Here is a 19,510-nt window from a genome sequence, read left to right as displayed (position 1 = left end):
CATCAAGAAAAAAAGAGAGGGCCCAAATTAATAAGTTCAGAAATGAAAGAGAAGTTACAACTGACACCAAAGAAATACAAAGGATCATAAGAGATTTCTGTGAATAATTATATGCCAACAAATTGGACCACTGAGAAGAAATGAATATATTCCCAGAAATGTACAATCTTCCAAGACTGAATCAGGAACAAACAGAAAATCTGAACAGACCCACTACCAGTAATGAAACTGAAAACAATAATTTTCAAAATTCAACAAACAAAAGAGTTAACCATCCTTCTCAAACTATTCTAAAAAATTAAAGAGGAAGGAATGCTTCCAAACTCATTCTTTGAGGTCAGCATCACTCTGATTCCTAAACCAGACAAAGACACCACACACACACAAAAAAATTAGAGGCCAGTATCACTGAAGAATAGAGATGTAAAAATCCTCAACAAAATATTAGCAAACCTAATTCAATAATACATTAAAAGGATCATATATCATGATCAAGTGAGCTTCATCCCAGGCATACAAGGATAGTTCAGTATCCACAAATCAAGCAATATGATACACCACGTTAACAAACTGAAGAATAAAAATTATATGATCATCGCAATAAATGCATAAAAACTTTTGACAAAATTCAACATCAATTTATGATTAAAACTCTCTACAAAGTGGGTATAGAGAGAATACCACACCAAAATAAAGGCCATATCTGACAAACCCTCTGACAACATCATACTCAAGAGGGGAAAGCTGAAAACATTTCCTCTAATATCAGGAACAAGACAAAGATGTCCATTCTTGCCAATTATATTTAACATTGAATTAGAAGTCCTAGCCACAGCAATCAGACAAGAAAAAGAAATAAAAGGAATCCAAACTGGAAAGGAAGAAGTAAAATTGTCACTTTTTGCAGATGAAATGATATTATACTTAGAAAACTCTAAAGACTCCATCAAAAAACTATTAAAATAAATGAATTCAGTAAATTTTCAGGATACAAAATTAATATATAGAAATCTGTTGTTTCTATACACTGACAACAAGCTATCAGAAAGAGAAATTAAGAAAACAATCCCCTTTGGTGGACCAGGACTTTCCATTTTTTGTTCATACATTGTTTTCTACCTCAAGCATGTGTTTTTGTTTGTTTGTTTGTTCATTTGTTTGTTTTTGCCACACAGCTTATGGGATTTCAGTTCCCCAACCAGGGATTAAACCCAGGCCACAGCAATGAAAGGCCAGAATCCTAACCAGTAGGCCACCAGGGAACTCCTGAGTTATTTTTACAATAAAAGAAAAATGAAGATTGTAAAAAAAAAAAAAAGAAAAGAAAACAATCCCCCTTACAATTACATCGATAAGAATAAAATACACAGGAATAACCTAACCAAGAGGGTAAAAGGCCTATATTCTTAAAACTATAAGACACTGATGAAAGAAACTGAAAACAACACAAATGGAAAGATACACCATGCTCATAGATTAGAAGAATTAATATTATTAAAATATGCATGCTACTCAAGGTGATTTACAGATTCAGTGCAATCCTTATCAAAATACCAATAGCATCTGTCACAAAACAAGAACAAACAATCCTAAAATTTGTATGAAACCACAAAAGACCCCACATAGCCAAAGAAATCTTGAGAAAGAAGACAAAGCTAGAAGTATTACACTCCCTAATGTCAAACTATAATACAAAGTTACATTCATCAAAATAGTATGGTACTGGCACAAAAACAGACACACAGATCAATGGAACAGAATAGAGAGCCCAGAAATAAACCCATTCTTATATGGTCAACTAATCTATCACAAAGGAGGCAAGAATACACAATGAAGAAAAGACACCTTCTTCAATAAATGATGGTGAAAAAACCTGGACAGCTACATGCAAAAGAATGAACCTGGACCACTTTCTCGCATCATATATGAAAATAAACTCAAAATGGATTAAAGACTTTAATATGAGACCTAATACCTTAAAACTCCTAGGAAAAAACATAAGCAGTACGCTCTTTGACATCGCTCCTAGCAATATTTTTTTGGATCTGTCTCCGCAGGCAAGGGAAACAAAAGCAAGAATGAACAAATGGGACTACATCAAAGTTAAACACCTTTGCACAGTGAAGAAAACCATCAACAAAATGTAGAGTCAGCCTACTGAATAGTACAAGATATTTGCAAACAACATACCTGATAAGGGGTTAATATCCAAACTATATAAAGAACTCATATAACTCAATGTTTAAAAAACAAATCTGATTAAAAAATAGGCATAGGACCTAAACAGACATTTTTCCAAAGAAGATATGCAGATGGGCAACAGACACATGAAAAGAAGCTCAACATCACTAATCATCAGGGAAATGCAAATCAAAACTACAATGAGATTGCACCTTATACCTGTCAGAATAGCTATCATCAAAAAGACAACAAATAAATGTGGGAAAAGATGTGGCAAAATGGGAACACCAACATTTATGCACTGTTGGTGAGACTATAAATTGGTGCAACCACTTTGGAAAACAGGATGAAGTTTCTCAAAAAATTAAAAATATAACTACCATATGATCCAGCAATTTCACTTCTGGTTATTTACCCAAAGAAAACAAAAACACAAATTCAAAAAGATATATGCACCCCTATGTTGACTGAGCATAATTTACAACAGCCAAGCTATGGAAGCAACCTAAGTGTCCATTGATAGATGAATAGATAAAGAAGATGTGGACTATATATGCAATGGAATATTACTCAACCATAAAAAGAACGAAATCTTGCCATTTGCAACAACATGGGTGGACCTGGAGGGTATTAAGCTAAGTGAAATAAGTCAGACAGAGAAAGACAAATACTGTATGATCTCACTTGCATGTGGAATCTTAAAAAACAAAACAAAATGAAAACAGACTCATAAATACAGAGAAAGAAAGGGTGGTTGCCAAAGGGGAGAAGCAGGGGGCATGGGCAAAATAGGTACAGGGAATTAAGAGGTACAAACTTCCAGTTATGAAACAGTCACAGGGATGTAATTACAGCACAGATGATATGGTCAGTAACACTGTAATAACTGTGTATGGGGACACATGGTTACTAAACTTATCATGGTGATCAATTTGTAATGTATTTAAATGTCAAAATCACTATGTAGTACACCTGAAACTAACAGAGTATTGCTTGCCAACTATATTTCAATTTTAAAAAGAAAGGAATTTACAGAAAATAAAGAAATGGGCAAAAGACCTGAAAAGGTGCTGCACAGAAGGGTTTGTCCAACTGGCTAAGAAGAAAATGAAAGAGTATTCAAAATGATTAGTTATCAGAGAAACGCCAATTAAAGCCACAATGCTATACAATTACACACCTATGAAAATGGCTAAAATCAAAAGGATTAGCAATATCAAGTGTTGACAGGTATGCTAAACAACTGGAACACTCAAGAACAGCAGATGGTTACATGAATATGTTCAATTTATAAAAATCTTTTGAACTGTGTATTTAAGATTTAAGTATTTTAACATACATATTTAAGTTATACTTAATTATAAAGGTTTATAACAATTATCCATTCTAAAGTGATTATGTTTTTTAATATTAATATTTCCCATCCAAAGCATCATATGTATCTCCATTTGTTGCAAAGCTGTTTCATGATTAAGAGTTTTTTCTTTCCCACAAAGGTCCTATATATTACTTACAACATTAATTTAATATAGGACACTTGCCTGAATGGAAGACTGTCACCCCACCACAAGATGGGTTGTGGGGATCAGCATGCACCTTTAATTCATCAAATTGGTCTTCTCCTCACTTTTTCTATTTTATGCAAAAAGTAGTATAAATAACATGTAAATTTCTCACTTGAGACAATGAACAAATTTTAAGATGACCTAAAAGCTGATAAAGTCCTGAATTCAGAAAACATCAATACAACTCTGATGTAATTAAATGAATTTCAAAATAGATTTAAAGCAATTAGGTTGCTCATAAACTTGATAAACCGCATTATAAATTTCCAGACATGACTATGGGGGAGCTAATTAATTTTAGACGGTGTAGAAGCCCAAAAGTATAAAGAAAATCACCTGAGTAAACTCCATTATGTTAAAACAGAAGCACTTAAATGACAGAGAGTGCTATTCATGTCCAACTCTAATAAACATTGAGAAGGGAAGGAAGAGAAGAGAGTTGAAGCAGCTGAATTTGACCTTGTTGTTCTGAGGGTGGAAATGTGAAGAGAGATAATATATACAGCTTAAAAAAGTGGTGCACACACAAACACCATTTAAACAAGAACTTAAATTTCCAAAAGATATTTCATTAACATAAACATTACTAGAATGCTATAGACAAATACAGAAATCAAACATGCAATAATTTTTTAATTCAAATAATTTTTTAATCAGTGGAAAAAATGCCATGTATTTCAAAGCAGATAGCTTCCCACCAAAATTTAGAAGAGTCTATATATTCTGTGAAGCATAATAACTGAGACCAATTCAAGAAACAGGAGATGTCACTGGGAGCTCCTCAAGGGCAAGGCACACACAAATGCCTCAAGGGCATTTGGCACACACTAGCTGAATGAGTAAAAGGTGAGATCATAAGAAAGCAACTAAAAAAGGTATGCTGAAGATGAGAAACTGTCTTCTACTGGGTAAGTTTACTACTTCCATTATTAGGCTGGAGTCCCTCCACTACTTAGGCTACCTCTTTAATCCTGCTTTTAAGAACAGGAAATCAAAACATCAAACATTGGCAAACTGATCATTCACTCAGTTCAGAGTGAATTTTTAAACATGTGTAAAAAATTGATTTCCTTCAAGTAACAACACACGGACAAATAGGCGCCTATTAAAAGATCATGTATAGTTTGACCAGGTTTTGATTTAAAAAATCTACAATATAAGAGTTAGAGGTCTGCTTTAACATTCAGGGTTCCAAGCCCCCTTTCTTTATAGTTTATAAGATGTCCAAGTAAGAACCTTACTGAATAAAGGAATAACATAGGAGAAAACATCCCGCAGAAGCTAGTTCTCATGAAAATGCCTCAAATACCATTAACGGATTTACTGCACTAATCCCATAAACTGATTTGGGATTAGTTTTTTGGAAGGTGAATAGGGCAGATTCATATCCCGGTTGAAAGCTTCAAGCTAGGAATCCATTTGGACATACTCTGTTCTTTATTCCTTCTGAGTGTCGCAGCCACTTGAACTTGGCTCAGTGAGAATCTAGAAGAGTTGCCTTGAGTCCATGTCTCCTCCACTTGCTCTTATCTTCAAATAGAAGCCACCCTCCAGGACCTCTGGTGAGCTCTGGAGATGAAGTTAGGCCACGACAGCGGCCTAAACATTCAAGATGCAATTGGCCAGGATAATTAAAGTATGTGCTTCTTTTAAGGACAACTTTTCTCTTCTTTGATATATACTATTATTCTAGGAACCAGCAAATTTGAAAAATATGAAAGTTTCAAACTTTTCTTAGTACTATAAAGTGGTGAACCCAGGCATCTCATATGTGGAAAAAGCAAAGAGAACCTCTGCAGTATTGTGGTCTGCAGGTTGCATGTTTTTGCACATACATGTTCAAAAATACTAACTTGTACATTTTGCTCGTATATTTTCATCTTCTTGAGTCTGAAAGGTTCCTGATTTTTAAGACTCCTCTATGAAAATGTAAAAAATTCACTTGAATAGCAAATTTAACGCCCTTGTCAGCTAACTTCCAGGTATCATATCAGAACGCCAAAGACACAGAAGCAAGGAGTGTTATATCAAGAACAAGGGAAACAAAGGGCTGGAATAAACTTGTTTATATAAATTGGAAAATAAGGTCTAATTTTTTTCTCTCCTCTAGTTGAAACTGAAGTCATGTTAACGTTGATGCCAGTGAAAAGCTGGTCGCAAATACACTAATCTAGAGGTAAGGAAATAACTTTCAAAACTGGTCTTTTCCATGTTCCTCCCCCTTTCTGACTGTCTAACCTTAATGACTGCTCCCTAAGAATAATGAGGAATAGCCCTATCTTACTGCTGAATAGTACATATTTGCTTATAAAAGGTTCATTTTTTTTATGCTGTATGGGGAAGAAGCTCTAGTATAAAAACAAAATTCTCAAGAATTAGCATCACAAATAGTAGAACACTTCTCAATATAAAGTGAAATAAATTCAAGACTGGGGTGGTGTTATATACTCACAGTTCAAAACATAGCTGAATCACTCTATCTTCACAATTAATGAATATCTGAGGATAGAAGAGCCTTTGCAGGGATTTGCAGATAACCGCATTCAAATATGAAAATAATTTCTGCATCTTATTCAAAATAACCATTCCCATCAAACTTAAAGTGTATTTCCAAATGTATATTATCTGATAGGCTGGCAATGTCTTCTCTTACGTATTGCTGCAGTAAGAATATTGGCAGGGGAAAACTATTTTGGAGGTTGTAACAGTCCTACAGGGGAAACTATCAAATCCTATTTCCACACTCTCCTATTATTTTTTGTAATGAATTCAGCCCCTTATTTTACCTATTGGTTCTTCATTCCTCATCTTTCAAGCTCTACTAATAAGAAGGCTGATGCACATTAACCACTTGAAGAACTAGTTTTAACCTATTCTTTGCTCTCTATACTCAATACCTGGATATTCTGAATTAAAGTACGAAAGAAAACCAATCAGTAAATACTTACACTACTGTCTCAATGACCTCAGAAACCAAATAAAACACCAACTCTACACTTTAGCACTCATGGTTTATGCATTTGTGACATACAAAATAATTTTAACAGAATTTTATGGTAAACCAAAGGAGCTACAAATAGAGATAGGGAAGGCGGTCAAGGATAGAAACATGAAAAGGAAACCTATGACTCAGACCTTAGAAACACACAAAAACTAAGCTAGGCAGCCACAGGACGGTTTTGTGTGGGATTATTTTTACAACGGTGATGAATTAGTATACCAAATATTCAAGTATGTCTCTACATCTTCAATTAAAGTAAACTTCATTTTGGAGCCCATTCTCCTATTTCTAAAAGTAATTTTTTGATATTTACAGTGCTTAATATTTACTTGGGTTAAAAATATTTATCCCAAGTTAAATTATTTTCTATAATTATATTTTAATACATGATAACTAATTCTTATATTACTTATTATAAAGTATTTTTAGATTTTGAATAATCAAAAATAAAAATAAATGTTGGCTGACATAAATTTAGGAGTCACAGTTCTGTGACTATTATACATCCATTCATTGTTAGTATGGAAACGGTTTACTTACTAGAGTATTCAATTAGCTCAAACAAGGGTCAGGAAACTATGGCTCAAAGGCCAAATGCAGCCTGTGGCATGTTTCTGTATGGCCTGTGAACCAAGAATGGTTTTTACATTCTTAAAGAGGAAGGAGGAAAAGGTAGAGGGGTAGAAAGATGAGCAGGATGAGGAAGAGAAAAAAAAAGGAGGCAGATATTGTACATGGCCCATAAAACCTAACATATTTACAGAATAATGTCTTTTACAGAAAATGTAAATGTACCAAAAAATGTACCAAACCTAGATTACCACCTTCACGCAATAATCCAGAAGAAAAACAAGCCTCTGTGCTAATAACTATGAACATAACATATCCCTTTAATGTTATGTTTACATAATACATATGTAATCTATGTTCTCAAGGCTTTCCCATACTATTATCTCCACTTGTGCTCTCTCATGTAAATTTGTCAAACTGAATTTGTGAATGATCAGTTCTCAAGCTCCTTACTAAGCCTCCACCATTCACCCAGTTGGGTCAAAACGATGCTGGAGAATGTGGCAACTGTAAGTCGTGCTTGGACTCAGTCACTCTCTGCCTCTCTGCTCCAGTGTCCTCTATTGGAACATCTGGTTTCAATGACTTAAGCATAAGGCTTAAAGTCTCTTGCTACCGAGAGCATCTGCAATCAACCCTAGCTTTTCCCAACCCTTTGTTTAGTGGTATGTTAAACCTCTGAACCTGTCATTAGAGAACTTCCATTCTCTGTAACCCTATTTAAAACCAGATAACTTCACTTTCAGCTGCAAGTTGGTGAGATAGCAGTGTCATCCAATAGCTTGCCAGGTTACTCCCACAGATCTCATCTCTACAGATTGGTGAGCCAAGTGTCCCAATGTTTAGTTCTTTTACTGAAAGGTAGCCATTTGAATTCAAGGGAACCTAAGTTATTACCTATACTTCTTAAATTGTCAGCATACTGTCCCTTTTCTTTTGATAAAGCATATCTTAAAGTAACTTATCTTTCACTCTGGGGCCCAAGATTCAAATCTAATTCAAGTCACCATATGTATTACCCCTGACAGTCAGTTAACAGTCCAGATTCAAAACATCACAGAGATGTTTGGGACTCAAAGTCCACCCACATTATCAATTTTGATTTGCCTGTAAGCTTGTTGGAGAGGCATGAAACCAAAGTTATCCTAAAGCCTAGGATAATGGGAAAATGGCCACCAAGTAAAAGTTTAAATATACCAATATGGACAAGTTTGTAGTTGTGTAGTTGCTGTTGATTATTGGGACTTGAGGCTCTGCCAGTAATTCACTTGGGGCATCAAAAATACCATGTTTAAAGATATTTAGATATCCATCCCACCTGGCATAACAAAGATGTCTTCTCTAAAACTTTTTTAATTGATCTTTATTCATCCAAGAACTGGGCATAATGTAAAGAGTCATAAGTATGGTTGGTTGGAAATATATCTTTAAACCTTTTAAACATAATATTTTATGCATATACTATTTTATCAAATTTTCTCACACTGAATTTCTGACAAGTGACATATTCAGTAAGTTGTTATGTATCCTACATGCAAGTCACTCTTGTAGATATACAGAAATTCCAAATATGAGTAAGACATTACACTGTTATTAATAGATTTAAAATGTGGGCCAAATTATATATGAGCACAACTATATACAGTAGAAACAATAAAACTAGTAGCTTAAAGATGATGCGAAGTTCTATAATGGTTCTGAAAATAAATCAGATTTTGAACAGGAAAAGAATAGGAAATCCCTCACAGAAATCTGTGTTAAGGCCTGATAGACCAGTAATATTCAATTAAAAATAATGGATCAGAAAGAATTCTTAAACCAAGAGAATAGCAAAAAAAAAAAAAAAAGAATTCTTAGACCAAAAGAATAGCAGAGCATACCTGGGAAAGTATACTTGACTACAACACAGGAAACATTAGATAAGGAAAAGAGGGATCAAATCTAATACGGAAGCTTGAATGACTCACTAAGCAGCTTAGAAACTACTCAGTGGCCAATATGAGATCACTAAAGTTTTCTCATAATGTAAAGATATTATTTCTTCAAAATATTTGTTGGGTTCTTCCTCTACATCAGGGCAGACACAGCCCGTGAATTTAAGGATCTTGTGGTCTAATGGAAAGACAGAAAAAACAAATACAATGTAAGGTGGTATAATTTATTATACACCCATTTATGATAAAATATCTCCAGAAAGTGGGCATACAGGGAACCTACCTCAACATCATAGAGGCCACATATGAGAAGCCCACAGCAAACATCATTCTCAATGGTGAAAAACTGAAAGCATTTCCTCTAAGATCAGGAATAAGACAAGGATGCCCACTCTTGCCACTATTATTCAACATAGATTTTGGAAGTCCTAGCATGCAATCAGAGAAGAAAAAGAAATAAAAGGAATCCAAATCAGAAAAGAAAAAGCTGTCACTGTTTGCAGATAACATGATACTATACATAGAAAATCCTAAAGATGCCACCAGAAAACTACTAGAGCTAGTCAATGAATTTGGTAAAGTTGAAGGACACAAAATTAATGCACAGAAATCTCTTGCATTCCTATACACTAACAATGAAAGATCAGAAAGAAAATTAAGGAAACAATCCCATTCGCCACGGCAACAAAAAGAATAAAATACCTAGGAAGAAACCTACCTAAGGAGACAAAAGACCTGTATGCAGAAAACTGTAAGACACTGATGAAAGAAATTAAAAGTGATACAAACAGATGGAGAGATATACCATGTTCTTGTATTGGAAGAATCAACATTGTGAAAATGACTATACTACCCAAAGCAATCTACAGATTCAATGCAATCCCTATCAAACTACCAATGGCGTTTTTCACAGAACTAGAACAAAAAATTTCACAATTAGCATGGAAACACAAAAGACCCCAAACAGCCAAAGCAATCAAGGAAAAAAAAACAAAAAACCAGAGCTGGAGGAATCAGACTCCCTGACTTCAGACTATACTACAAAGCTACAGTAATCAAGACATGATACTGGCACAAAAACAGAAATACAGACCAAAGGAACAGGATAGAAAACCCATAAACCCATGCACCTACAGTCAACTAATCTATGACAAAGGAGGCAAGGATATACAATGGAGAAAAGACAGTCTCTTCAATAAGTGGTGCTGGGAAAACTGGACAGCTACATGTAAAAGAATGAAATTAGAACACTCCCTAACACCATCCATACACAAAAATACACTCCAAATGGATTAAAGACAAAAATGTAAGACCAGAGACTATAAAACTCTTAGAGGAAAACATAGGAATCTTTTTCGACCCACCTCCTAGAGTAATGAAAATAAAAACAAAAATAAACAAATGGGACCTAATGAAACTTAAAAGCTTTTGCACAGCAAAGGAAACCGTAAACAAGATGAAAAGACAACCCTCAGGATGGGAGAAAATATTTGCAAATGAATCAACGGACAAAGGATCCATTTCCAAAATATACGAACAGCTCACGGAGCTCAATATCAAAAAAACCAAACAACCCAAACCAAAAATGGGCAGAAGACCTAGATAGACATTTCTCCAAAAAAGACATACAGATGGCCAAGAGGCACTTGAAAAGAGGCTCAACATCACTAATTATTAGAGAAATGCAAATCAAAACTACAATGAGGTATCACCTCACAACGGGCAGAATGGTCATCATCAAAAATTCTACAAACAATGAATGCTAGAGAGGGTGTGGAGGAAAGGGAACCCTCTTGCACTGTTGGTGGGACTGTAAACTGATAGAGTCACTACGGAGAACAGTATGGAGGCTCCTTAAAAAACTAAAAATAAAATTACCACATGACCCAGCAATCCCACTACTGGGCATATACCCAGAGAAAACCATAATTCAAAAAGACACATGCATCAGAATGTTCACTGCAGCACTATTTACAATAGCCAGGACATGGAAGCAAATTAAATGCCCACCAACAGATGAATGGATAAAGAAGATGTGGTACACATATACAATGGAATATTACTCAGCCATAAAAAGAAATGAAATTGGGTCATCTGTAGAGACGTGGATGGACCTAGAGACTGTCATACAGAGCGAAGTAAGTCAGAAAAATAAAAATGAATATCGTATATTAACGCATATATGTGGAACCTAGAAAAATGGTACAGATGAACCGGTTTGCAAGGCAGAAATAGAGACACAGATGTAGAGAACAAACGTATGGACCCCAAGCGGGGAAAGGAGGAGGTGGGATGAATTGGGAGATTGGGATTGACATATATATATATACACTAATATGTATAAAATAGATACCTAATGAGAACCTGCTGCATAGCACAGGGAACTCCACTTCACTTCGCTGTACAGTAGAAACTAACACAACATTGTAAAACAACTATACCCCAAGTAAAAAAATTTATTATAGAAGTTGGCAGAAATTTTCTTCAGTAAAATAAATCTGAAAACAACTAATTAATTATGCAGAGACAGATAAAAGGGAGAGAGGCTACAGCAATGAGAGGCAGTGGGGTGCCCTGGGGAAGCATCCAAAGTTTGAAACTCAGTAACTCTAGATCTGAATTGCAGTACAACCACTTACTAGCTGTATAACTTTGAACAACTTGCTTAACCTTTCTTAGGTTGATTTTCCACAACTATAGGATGAGTTAATAGTGCTTACCTCCTAGGGACTTGTGACCATTAAATGAGATAATGCATGAAAAGCACTTGGCATTAAGTAGGCAATCAGCAGTGGTAGTAAGTATTACAACATCCCAGGCGAAAGGTAATGAAAGCGGCAGTGGGGTGCTGGCAATGAGAACATAAAGCAAAGAGTGGAAGGAAAGTGCGCTAGAAAAGCACACTCTGTAGCAGTGGATCTCACACTAGGTTGTGCCTATTTTAAACAGCACATGTTTCCTTGTCTCATCCAAATAGATTCTGATTCAAGGAGGGAAGGTTGAGAAAAACCAAGTGATTCCTGGTTTACAGTCCAGCTTTTGAGAAACACTACGCTACAGGACTTGGTTGCTGGCTGGATGAAGGAGAAAAATAAAAGGATTCAAAGATGCTCAGAGCAGGTGTTATTAATCCAAAGATAGTGATTCCTCAAAATGCTAAGGGATAGAATTCAAAGAGTTTAGGAACCACCCTTGGATATATGTTTGTATAAATGTTTGCTGAGAAGAAAATCCACAGCCTTTATCAGATACTCAAAGGGATTTCTATTCCAAAAAGTTTTGTTTCATGATTTAGAGATTGTGGTTTATCTGGGATAATGTTTAGCAATAGAAATGGAAAAGTCAGAACAACTTGGTCAGTCTGGGATGCATCTTGCTGGCAATTGATTATGTGACCAGGTATTAGGTATAGACTCTGTTCTGGAAGGTAAATTAGGAAGCATCTGTGGAAGAAAGAGGAGGAGGAACACCATAGGAATGGGGGGAAATCTTCAGAAGGAAAAATGAGGGGAGAAAATAGAAGGTGTCCAGACCTAAGAATTTGGATAACGGCTACACAGAGTAGATAAAGAATGAGTCACCAGTGGAGGAGACCAAGAAGTAGAGATCTGAGTTCAATCCAGAAAGCCAACGGAAGTGAAAGTTTCAAAAAAGAGAAGAAGGTCAACAGTGTTAAACAGCGCAGAAAGCAGATACTGAGAGCCAAGAGGAGACCAAGAAGAAGAGATCTGAGTTCAATCCGGAAAGCCAAGGGAAGTGAAAGTTTCAAAGAAGAGAGAGGGGTCAACAGTGTTAAACAGCGCAGAAAGCAGATACTGAGAGCCAAGAGAAGGGTATTAGAGTTGCTTATTCAGTCACTAGCAATGTCAGAAGCATAATTTCCCAAGAGGCGATTGAGGTTGGGCTGCAAAGGGTTAATGAAGGAATGAGCGAGTATTAATTAAAATACTTGTTCTAAGTTCATAAATTACAACATTTTCTCTGAGTAAGACAGGACGTAAAGGCCTCTTTGAATTCTCATCCCACTGAAATTCTGTTTAAATAGCTTACTCTAGCAGCTGAAGACCCACAACCCGGGGCGGGGGAGGGGGAAGAAAGACCACTCGGGCGCAGCCTTAGGCTTAACAACTTGAGTTTTCCATTTCCAAATGACGACTATCCCCAATAGCCACAGAGAGTGATTCAAAAGCCAATTACTTCTGTGTGCCTCTATCCCCTTCCTGGTCTGATCTGTGGTGGAAGGCTAAGCACAGAGGGAAAACGTCAAATAAAACATTTGCCGTCTCCATAAAATACCCTCACATTACAGGAGGATCATCCTGCTTCTTTGAACTAGCTAAAAACTGACCTTCCCTAGCTCAGAACTGCCTGTAAGAGTCCCAGGACTGGTTGCTCTGACATTCTTTTAACATCATCTCATCATCACAGCCAAAACTAATCACAAGAATATTACCCGTTGACAGGTGCATTTATTCTGTCAATTAAATCAGATGGTTAAATCAAAATGTGCCCCAAATCTCTCTTGTTTGCATTATCCATATTGGCGTTTCTTGGCCATGGTTCATTGCTGGCTGGAAGTCATCCAGCCCCCACAGAGTCACTTTGCAATATTGTGCCAGCAAGTTTCCATGCTCTGCGGCAGCCACTCTGGTGAGGCCAGAACAGCACTACAGGACTGACCTGGAATGTTACATTGCTTCACTAAGATTTATTAAAAAATGGAAGGAGGAAGACTTAGATCAATGTTTTTGGAATGGAAGAGGATATATCACCTCATGGCTAAGCACAGGCGACACGTGGGCAAATGAAGCGAAGATGCTAAAAACAGGCAGTGAAAAAGGCTCAAGGAAGGACAAAACCAGCTGCATGCCTCCAGCTTTCAGCTGCTTTTCTAAAACTCCCCTCCACCAAAGTGACCAAAGAAAAGCCTGAGGACTGACTCTTTCTGTTTTTAAGACCATTTCCCCAAAAAGACATGCAAATATACCCATGACGAGCAATGGAGCCTAAATTCCGAAACAGGTTCCCATATTCCTAGAACAGGGAGTGAGTTTACGCAACATTTTGGCCACAGTCACCAATCACAATGTGGCACATGAGGGACAGGTCTAGGATTTTAGTCCCTGGTGTACAGTTGAAGTGCCAGGATATTTTGGCTCCCATTTCAAAATCCCTTGCTTTTTTCAGCCAGTGTCACCACTGAAGTATAGCTATAAAGATGCTTGCTTTTTTGTAGGATGCATTTGAAAAGCAAATAGTTCTGCTTTGGAGAATATGAAAAGGAAACACAAAACTGAAATGGAGAGGTAACGAGTGAAAACAATCTAGGATGTGAATAAGAGGTGACCTGTCAGACTATAACAGTAGAGTCACTGGAGAATGTCACGTCTTCTAACGGCATGTTTGGGCAAAACTGCAAATTTCATTCTGTGCATTATCTACCTGAAAGGCCCTAATGGCCTCTTGGAAACATTTCAAATTGTCAAACAAACATACATGTAGACTACCGTTTTAAAGCTCACAATTGCATTATCTCGCTCAAATGTCAGAAAGTTCTCAAGTTCTGTGAACTGTATTTAGCTTTTATGTCAACGCACATTATCTACCAAAGGAGCTGAGATGATTTTCCACAATGTTTGGGCTAAATACAGTCAGTGGCTTTCAGGAGGTTTGGGGGGTTTTTTGGACAAGCTTTTTAGCTTTAAAGCACGGCATGAGATTTTAGTTACTCAACTCTCATTGATTCTAACGGTTCAGTTCCTATATACCACTTAAAGAGTTTAGATCTATGATTTACTTTTGAGGACAGTTACAGTTAATCAGATAAATATCTATTCTGGCCAATCTGTAAGGCAGGTATTCTACCCACTTGAGAGAAGCTGTTTTGTAGATCTTTATTTGAGCACTTCTTAAAGAAAAACGTTATGTTCTACACCCAAGAGAATTATTTGATCTCCAACTTAGCTAATCAGCATTTAGGACATGGACTGCATATATTAAAAACAGATATTAAGATTGTCAGGGAAAAAAAAGCCACCAAATATGCACGCTAACCAATTTTTGAAGGATTTATCATCCAGGAGTTCTGTAATATCACTACAAATTCAGCAATACTAAGTTGCTCCCTGCTGAAGAGGAGGAATGGGAGAAGGATTCTAAAGGACCAGGTGCAGAGCAAGGTTGAGTCCACATTTTACATAATTATTTCTCAAGGATGTAGTCAATAATCAAATAGGACCTATTTCCTAAAGTCTAGTATACAATTTTTTAATGTGAAAGTGATGGTAAAATGTCTCTCAGATGTTCCACTGGCCAGGCTAATAGCCACAAGTGAAGAGCCAAGTCTAAAGTCAGATGTGAGTGCTGTATCAAAAGGTACAATTTACCGTAGGCTTTTTGTGTTCCAGGCATTGTATGAAGTGCTCTGCGTATGTTATCTTATTTAATATTTGCAACAAATCTGTGAAGTATGATAACACCCATTTAACAGATGAGGAAACTGGGACTCCAAGAGTTTCAGTAATCTGACCATAACATGTAAGTAAAGAAGCCAGGATTCAAGTTCAAGTTCTTCTGACTCCAAAGCCTAAACACTGAACCTCTATATTCTACTGTTATCCTTGGCCATGCTTGGTGTATCCAGATAGGATGGAGATCAATGATTTTATGACAAATTGCCTAAAATTTTACATCCTACTAAAATGCAGAAAGGTATAGTCCCCTTGCATGAGGAAACTATTCCTGATAATTCAAGAATTCAAATTCTAACTCAGGAAGAATCAGAAGAGGAGGGAGTAGGGGAAAGGGAGAGGGAAGGGGAAAGAAAAAGGAAAGAAATTAATGTTACAGTAAACTGAGACTCTTAAACTTAGCCACAGTTCTGATTTTGATCATTTTGTAGAAGACTGAGATCTACCTAATTCCTTTCTTTTTGCCATTAAAACCTTGGTAATTTTCAAGATGTGTCACACATTCAAGTGGGAAAAAATGGTTGGACATGATTTCAAATCAATTAAAAATTCAGACTCTAATAAATAGTTTAATCTTTCACAAGGTTCTTGGTTACTAATTTGGGGGTATTCTACTAGCACATATGTTCTACTTTATCCTACCATACTTTAATCTTTCTATATATACATTGTAATATGCCTAATTAACAGTATATAAATAATATATCTGTTAGTTGAGATGAAATTAAGAAATCCCAGGGTTGTCTCAATCTTTTAAAAGTCAACCAAAGCTACCCACTGAGAGAATCTTCTTGTTCTGGGTTCCCAATCCTGGGTACTCCTTCATGAATATGTTCTGCTTAAGTGGATTCTAGCACTGAAGTGGATCTATCTCTAATACAACTCTCAAGAGCATGTGACTTTTGCCCTTTCCAGTTCTCACTCTTGGTGGAAACATTTTCAGTTCCTCAAGGTTGACTGCATTACTTTGTAGCACACCCTTAGTTTTAAAAGAAAAAATTTCAATTCCTTTCTTCTGCTTCATTTTTTTTTTTTTTTTTTTTTGGTCCATCTCCAATGTGGAAGCCACTAACCTATTTTTTTTTAAAGGACTCACAAATAAAACTTGCCTTATATTCACTCAAATGGCGATGGTATGATCTCATTACCAGCCAACACCATTAAGTGCTCTCCCAATTCTACACATCTAAATCTTCTCTACAGTTTAGAACTTATTTCAATTCCTACTTCTTCCATCAGTATCCTTTATAGAGACTTTCCATAATGACCTCTTTAGGTAAATGATCTTCCATAACCTCTCCTTTTTCTAACCAGTTACGGCCGTCTCTGTCTTTATCAACTACTCTATTAGGACATTCAACTGGGTACAATTCAAGGTCTGGAACTGCTCTTTGTTTGCATGGCTCCCCAAAATACAAATCTCTCCATGACAATCATAAACTGAGAACAGACTTTGTTTTGTATTTCTTTCTTATGCTGAATTCAATATCCTAAGAAAAAAAATGTAAGTCCTTAAAAATTTACCAAATATGTTTCTGGCATGTTGTGAATACAGCAGTGACACAAAAATAGTCGTTGAATTCAAATACAATCCTATCACTTTGGGTGACTTCAATTTTCAAGATTCAGCTTCTTGAAGAAATCTCTTCTATCTTCAGATTATTGGCCACCAGGGAAGAAAAATTTGTTGAAAGCAACACCTTCACATTCAAATGACCACTTTATGTAGGTATTCACACTACCAAAACCCTCTAAGAACACTGCATCCCTAGAGGTTAAGCTGTCACTAAAGAAGCTGCAGAAATGTGAGACTGGACCACTTGAAATGGGCTTCTGTGTTCTGGCTCTGGTTTATCCAGTATTCGTTTTGAATGTGGTTGACAACAGACATTGGAAGCTGACTTAAATGAGTATTTATAAAACCCTTACTAGTGGTTCTTATGCTTTTGTGAGGGTTATCAGTCCCATTAAGAATCTGATGAAAGCTCATACTGACTGAAGTAAGTCAGACAGAGAAAGACAAATATCATATGATATCGCTTATATGTGGAATCTAAAAAAAGGTTACAAATGAACTTATCTACAAAACAGAAATAGAGTTACAGATGTAGAAAATAAACTTATGGTTACCAGGGGGTAAGGAACCGGGGGTGGAGGGATAAGTTGGGAGATTGGAATTGACATATACATACTACTATACATAAAATAGAAAACTAATAAGGACCTACTGTAAAGCACAGAGAACTCTACTCAATACTCTGTAATGGCCTATATGGGAAAAGAATCTAAAAAAGAGTGGACATATGTATAACAGATTCAATTTGCTGTACACCTGAAACTAACACAACATTGTAAATCAACTATACCACAATAAAAATTTTAAAAAAAATGCAGCAGGAAACCCTAAAATTCCTAAAACATGGCCCATGCTTTCATCAGTTTACATAAACCTACTCAACTCAGACTTGACTTTTATTCCTAAGGTCAACTAGGCATCACATCAATGTCAACGAACATGAAAAGAGAGAAGAGGCCCCTGGAATACAGCCAGATTTTTCAGATTCCATCCCATTTGAGTCTTTTTCTTTGGGTTGAGCCTCGTTATCATTAATTAGTGACTTCACTTGGGAGTAAATGGGTATCAACCATCTGACTTCCATTTGTCAGAAGATTCCTGATAAGAGCAAAAAAATGAATGCATGGTAAATTCTGGACTACCTGCGCTCCCCCAAGGGCTTGGCATATGACTAAGCAAATATACTAGCCCAAAGAATCCACCTTTCCAAACGAATGGGCCTGGGTCCAGAAAACACAAATCTTATAAGGTTGCCTGGACTGCCAGCTGCCTCAATTTTAGCACAACGATTTAATGTATTTTAAATAAATGTAACATAAGGAAAAAATGCTTTGTACAAATTGGTCATCTGTTGTTTTTCTGGCTGGCACCATGATTTATGTAATATATCAGTAGAATGACATCTCTCTATCTGTGTCTTGGATAACAAAGTACATATGCAAGTTTCTTTATAGTGCTTTAACCCCCTGATGACTAGAAAGGTCCTACTGACAATTTATTTCTTACATAGCATCTAAGTAAGTTAAAGATGCTGTCGAATATTTGATTATTTTATTCTTTGCCTATTCTACTCTCCTTTTCCTGGATACCATCATGTTCCCCACACTCCAGGCTGCAGAATTATTTTTCTCCTTGTGTACAGAAGTCAGCACTCAAGACTTGGGTGATATCCATCTCTACTCAAACTAGCATTAACTAAATTTTCATAATATTCCAAATTAGTCTTTATTGATTTAGTGCTAATTATAAGGGCCACATGTGTATATTTACTTTCTATTCCTTCTTTTCTCCTCAAGGAAAAAACAGAAATAATATATTCCTCCAGTTTAACAAAGCATAATGCAATTCTTGTGTGTTTGGTAGAGTACCAACACCAGGGATGACATCAGCACAAATCACTGGAGCATAAACAATTGTTTTTAACCTATTTTGGATCACACACACATATTGTGAAAATCTTACGGAAACTTGGAACCCTCTCCCAAGAGCAATGTATATTTGCTCTTACATAAAATTTTGCATAAAATTTCAAGAGGTTCACAAGCCAGAAGAACATAACAATATGATTTTGTATGTCTTTCAATGATAAAGCATTGTTTTAGCTCTCTAATTAATCCCACAGGAATAACATGGTGAATTTGTGTTGTAGCTTGCTTGTAACAATTGTTTCTGGGCTAGTTAGCTTTTTTGGAGCTAATGAGGAAGGGGGTCAT

The 19,510-nt window shown here is 36.2% G+C and overlaps 1 pseudogene; it reads left to right on the top strand.

Moving 5' to 3' along the window:
• The first annotated feature begins 12,823 nt into the window (after positions 1-12,823).
• The window catches only part of LOC103018528 (lethal(2) giant larvae protein homolog 1-like), a 35,148-nt pseudogene continuing 28,461 nt past the window's right edge, over positions 12,824-19,510 (top strand).

This window comes from Balaenoptera acutorostrata, chromosome 12 (assembly GCF_949987535.1).
Source record: "Balaenoptera acutorostrata chromosome 12, mBalAcu1.1, whole genome shotgun sequence".
NCBI classification, from domain to species: domain Eukaryota; kingdom Metazoa; phylum Chordata; class Mammalia; order Artiodactyla; family Balaenopteridae; genus Balaenoptera; species Balaenoptera acutorostrata.
The sequence above is the reverse complement of the archived record's forward strand: the minus strand, read 5'-3'. Positions and strand labels throughout refer to the sequence as shown.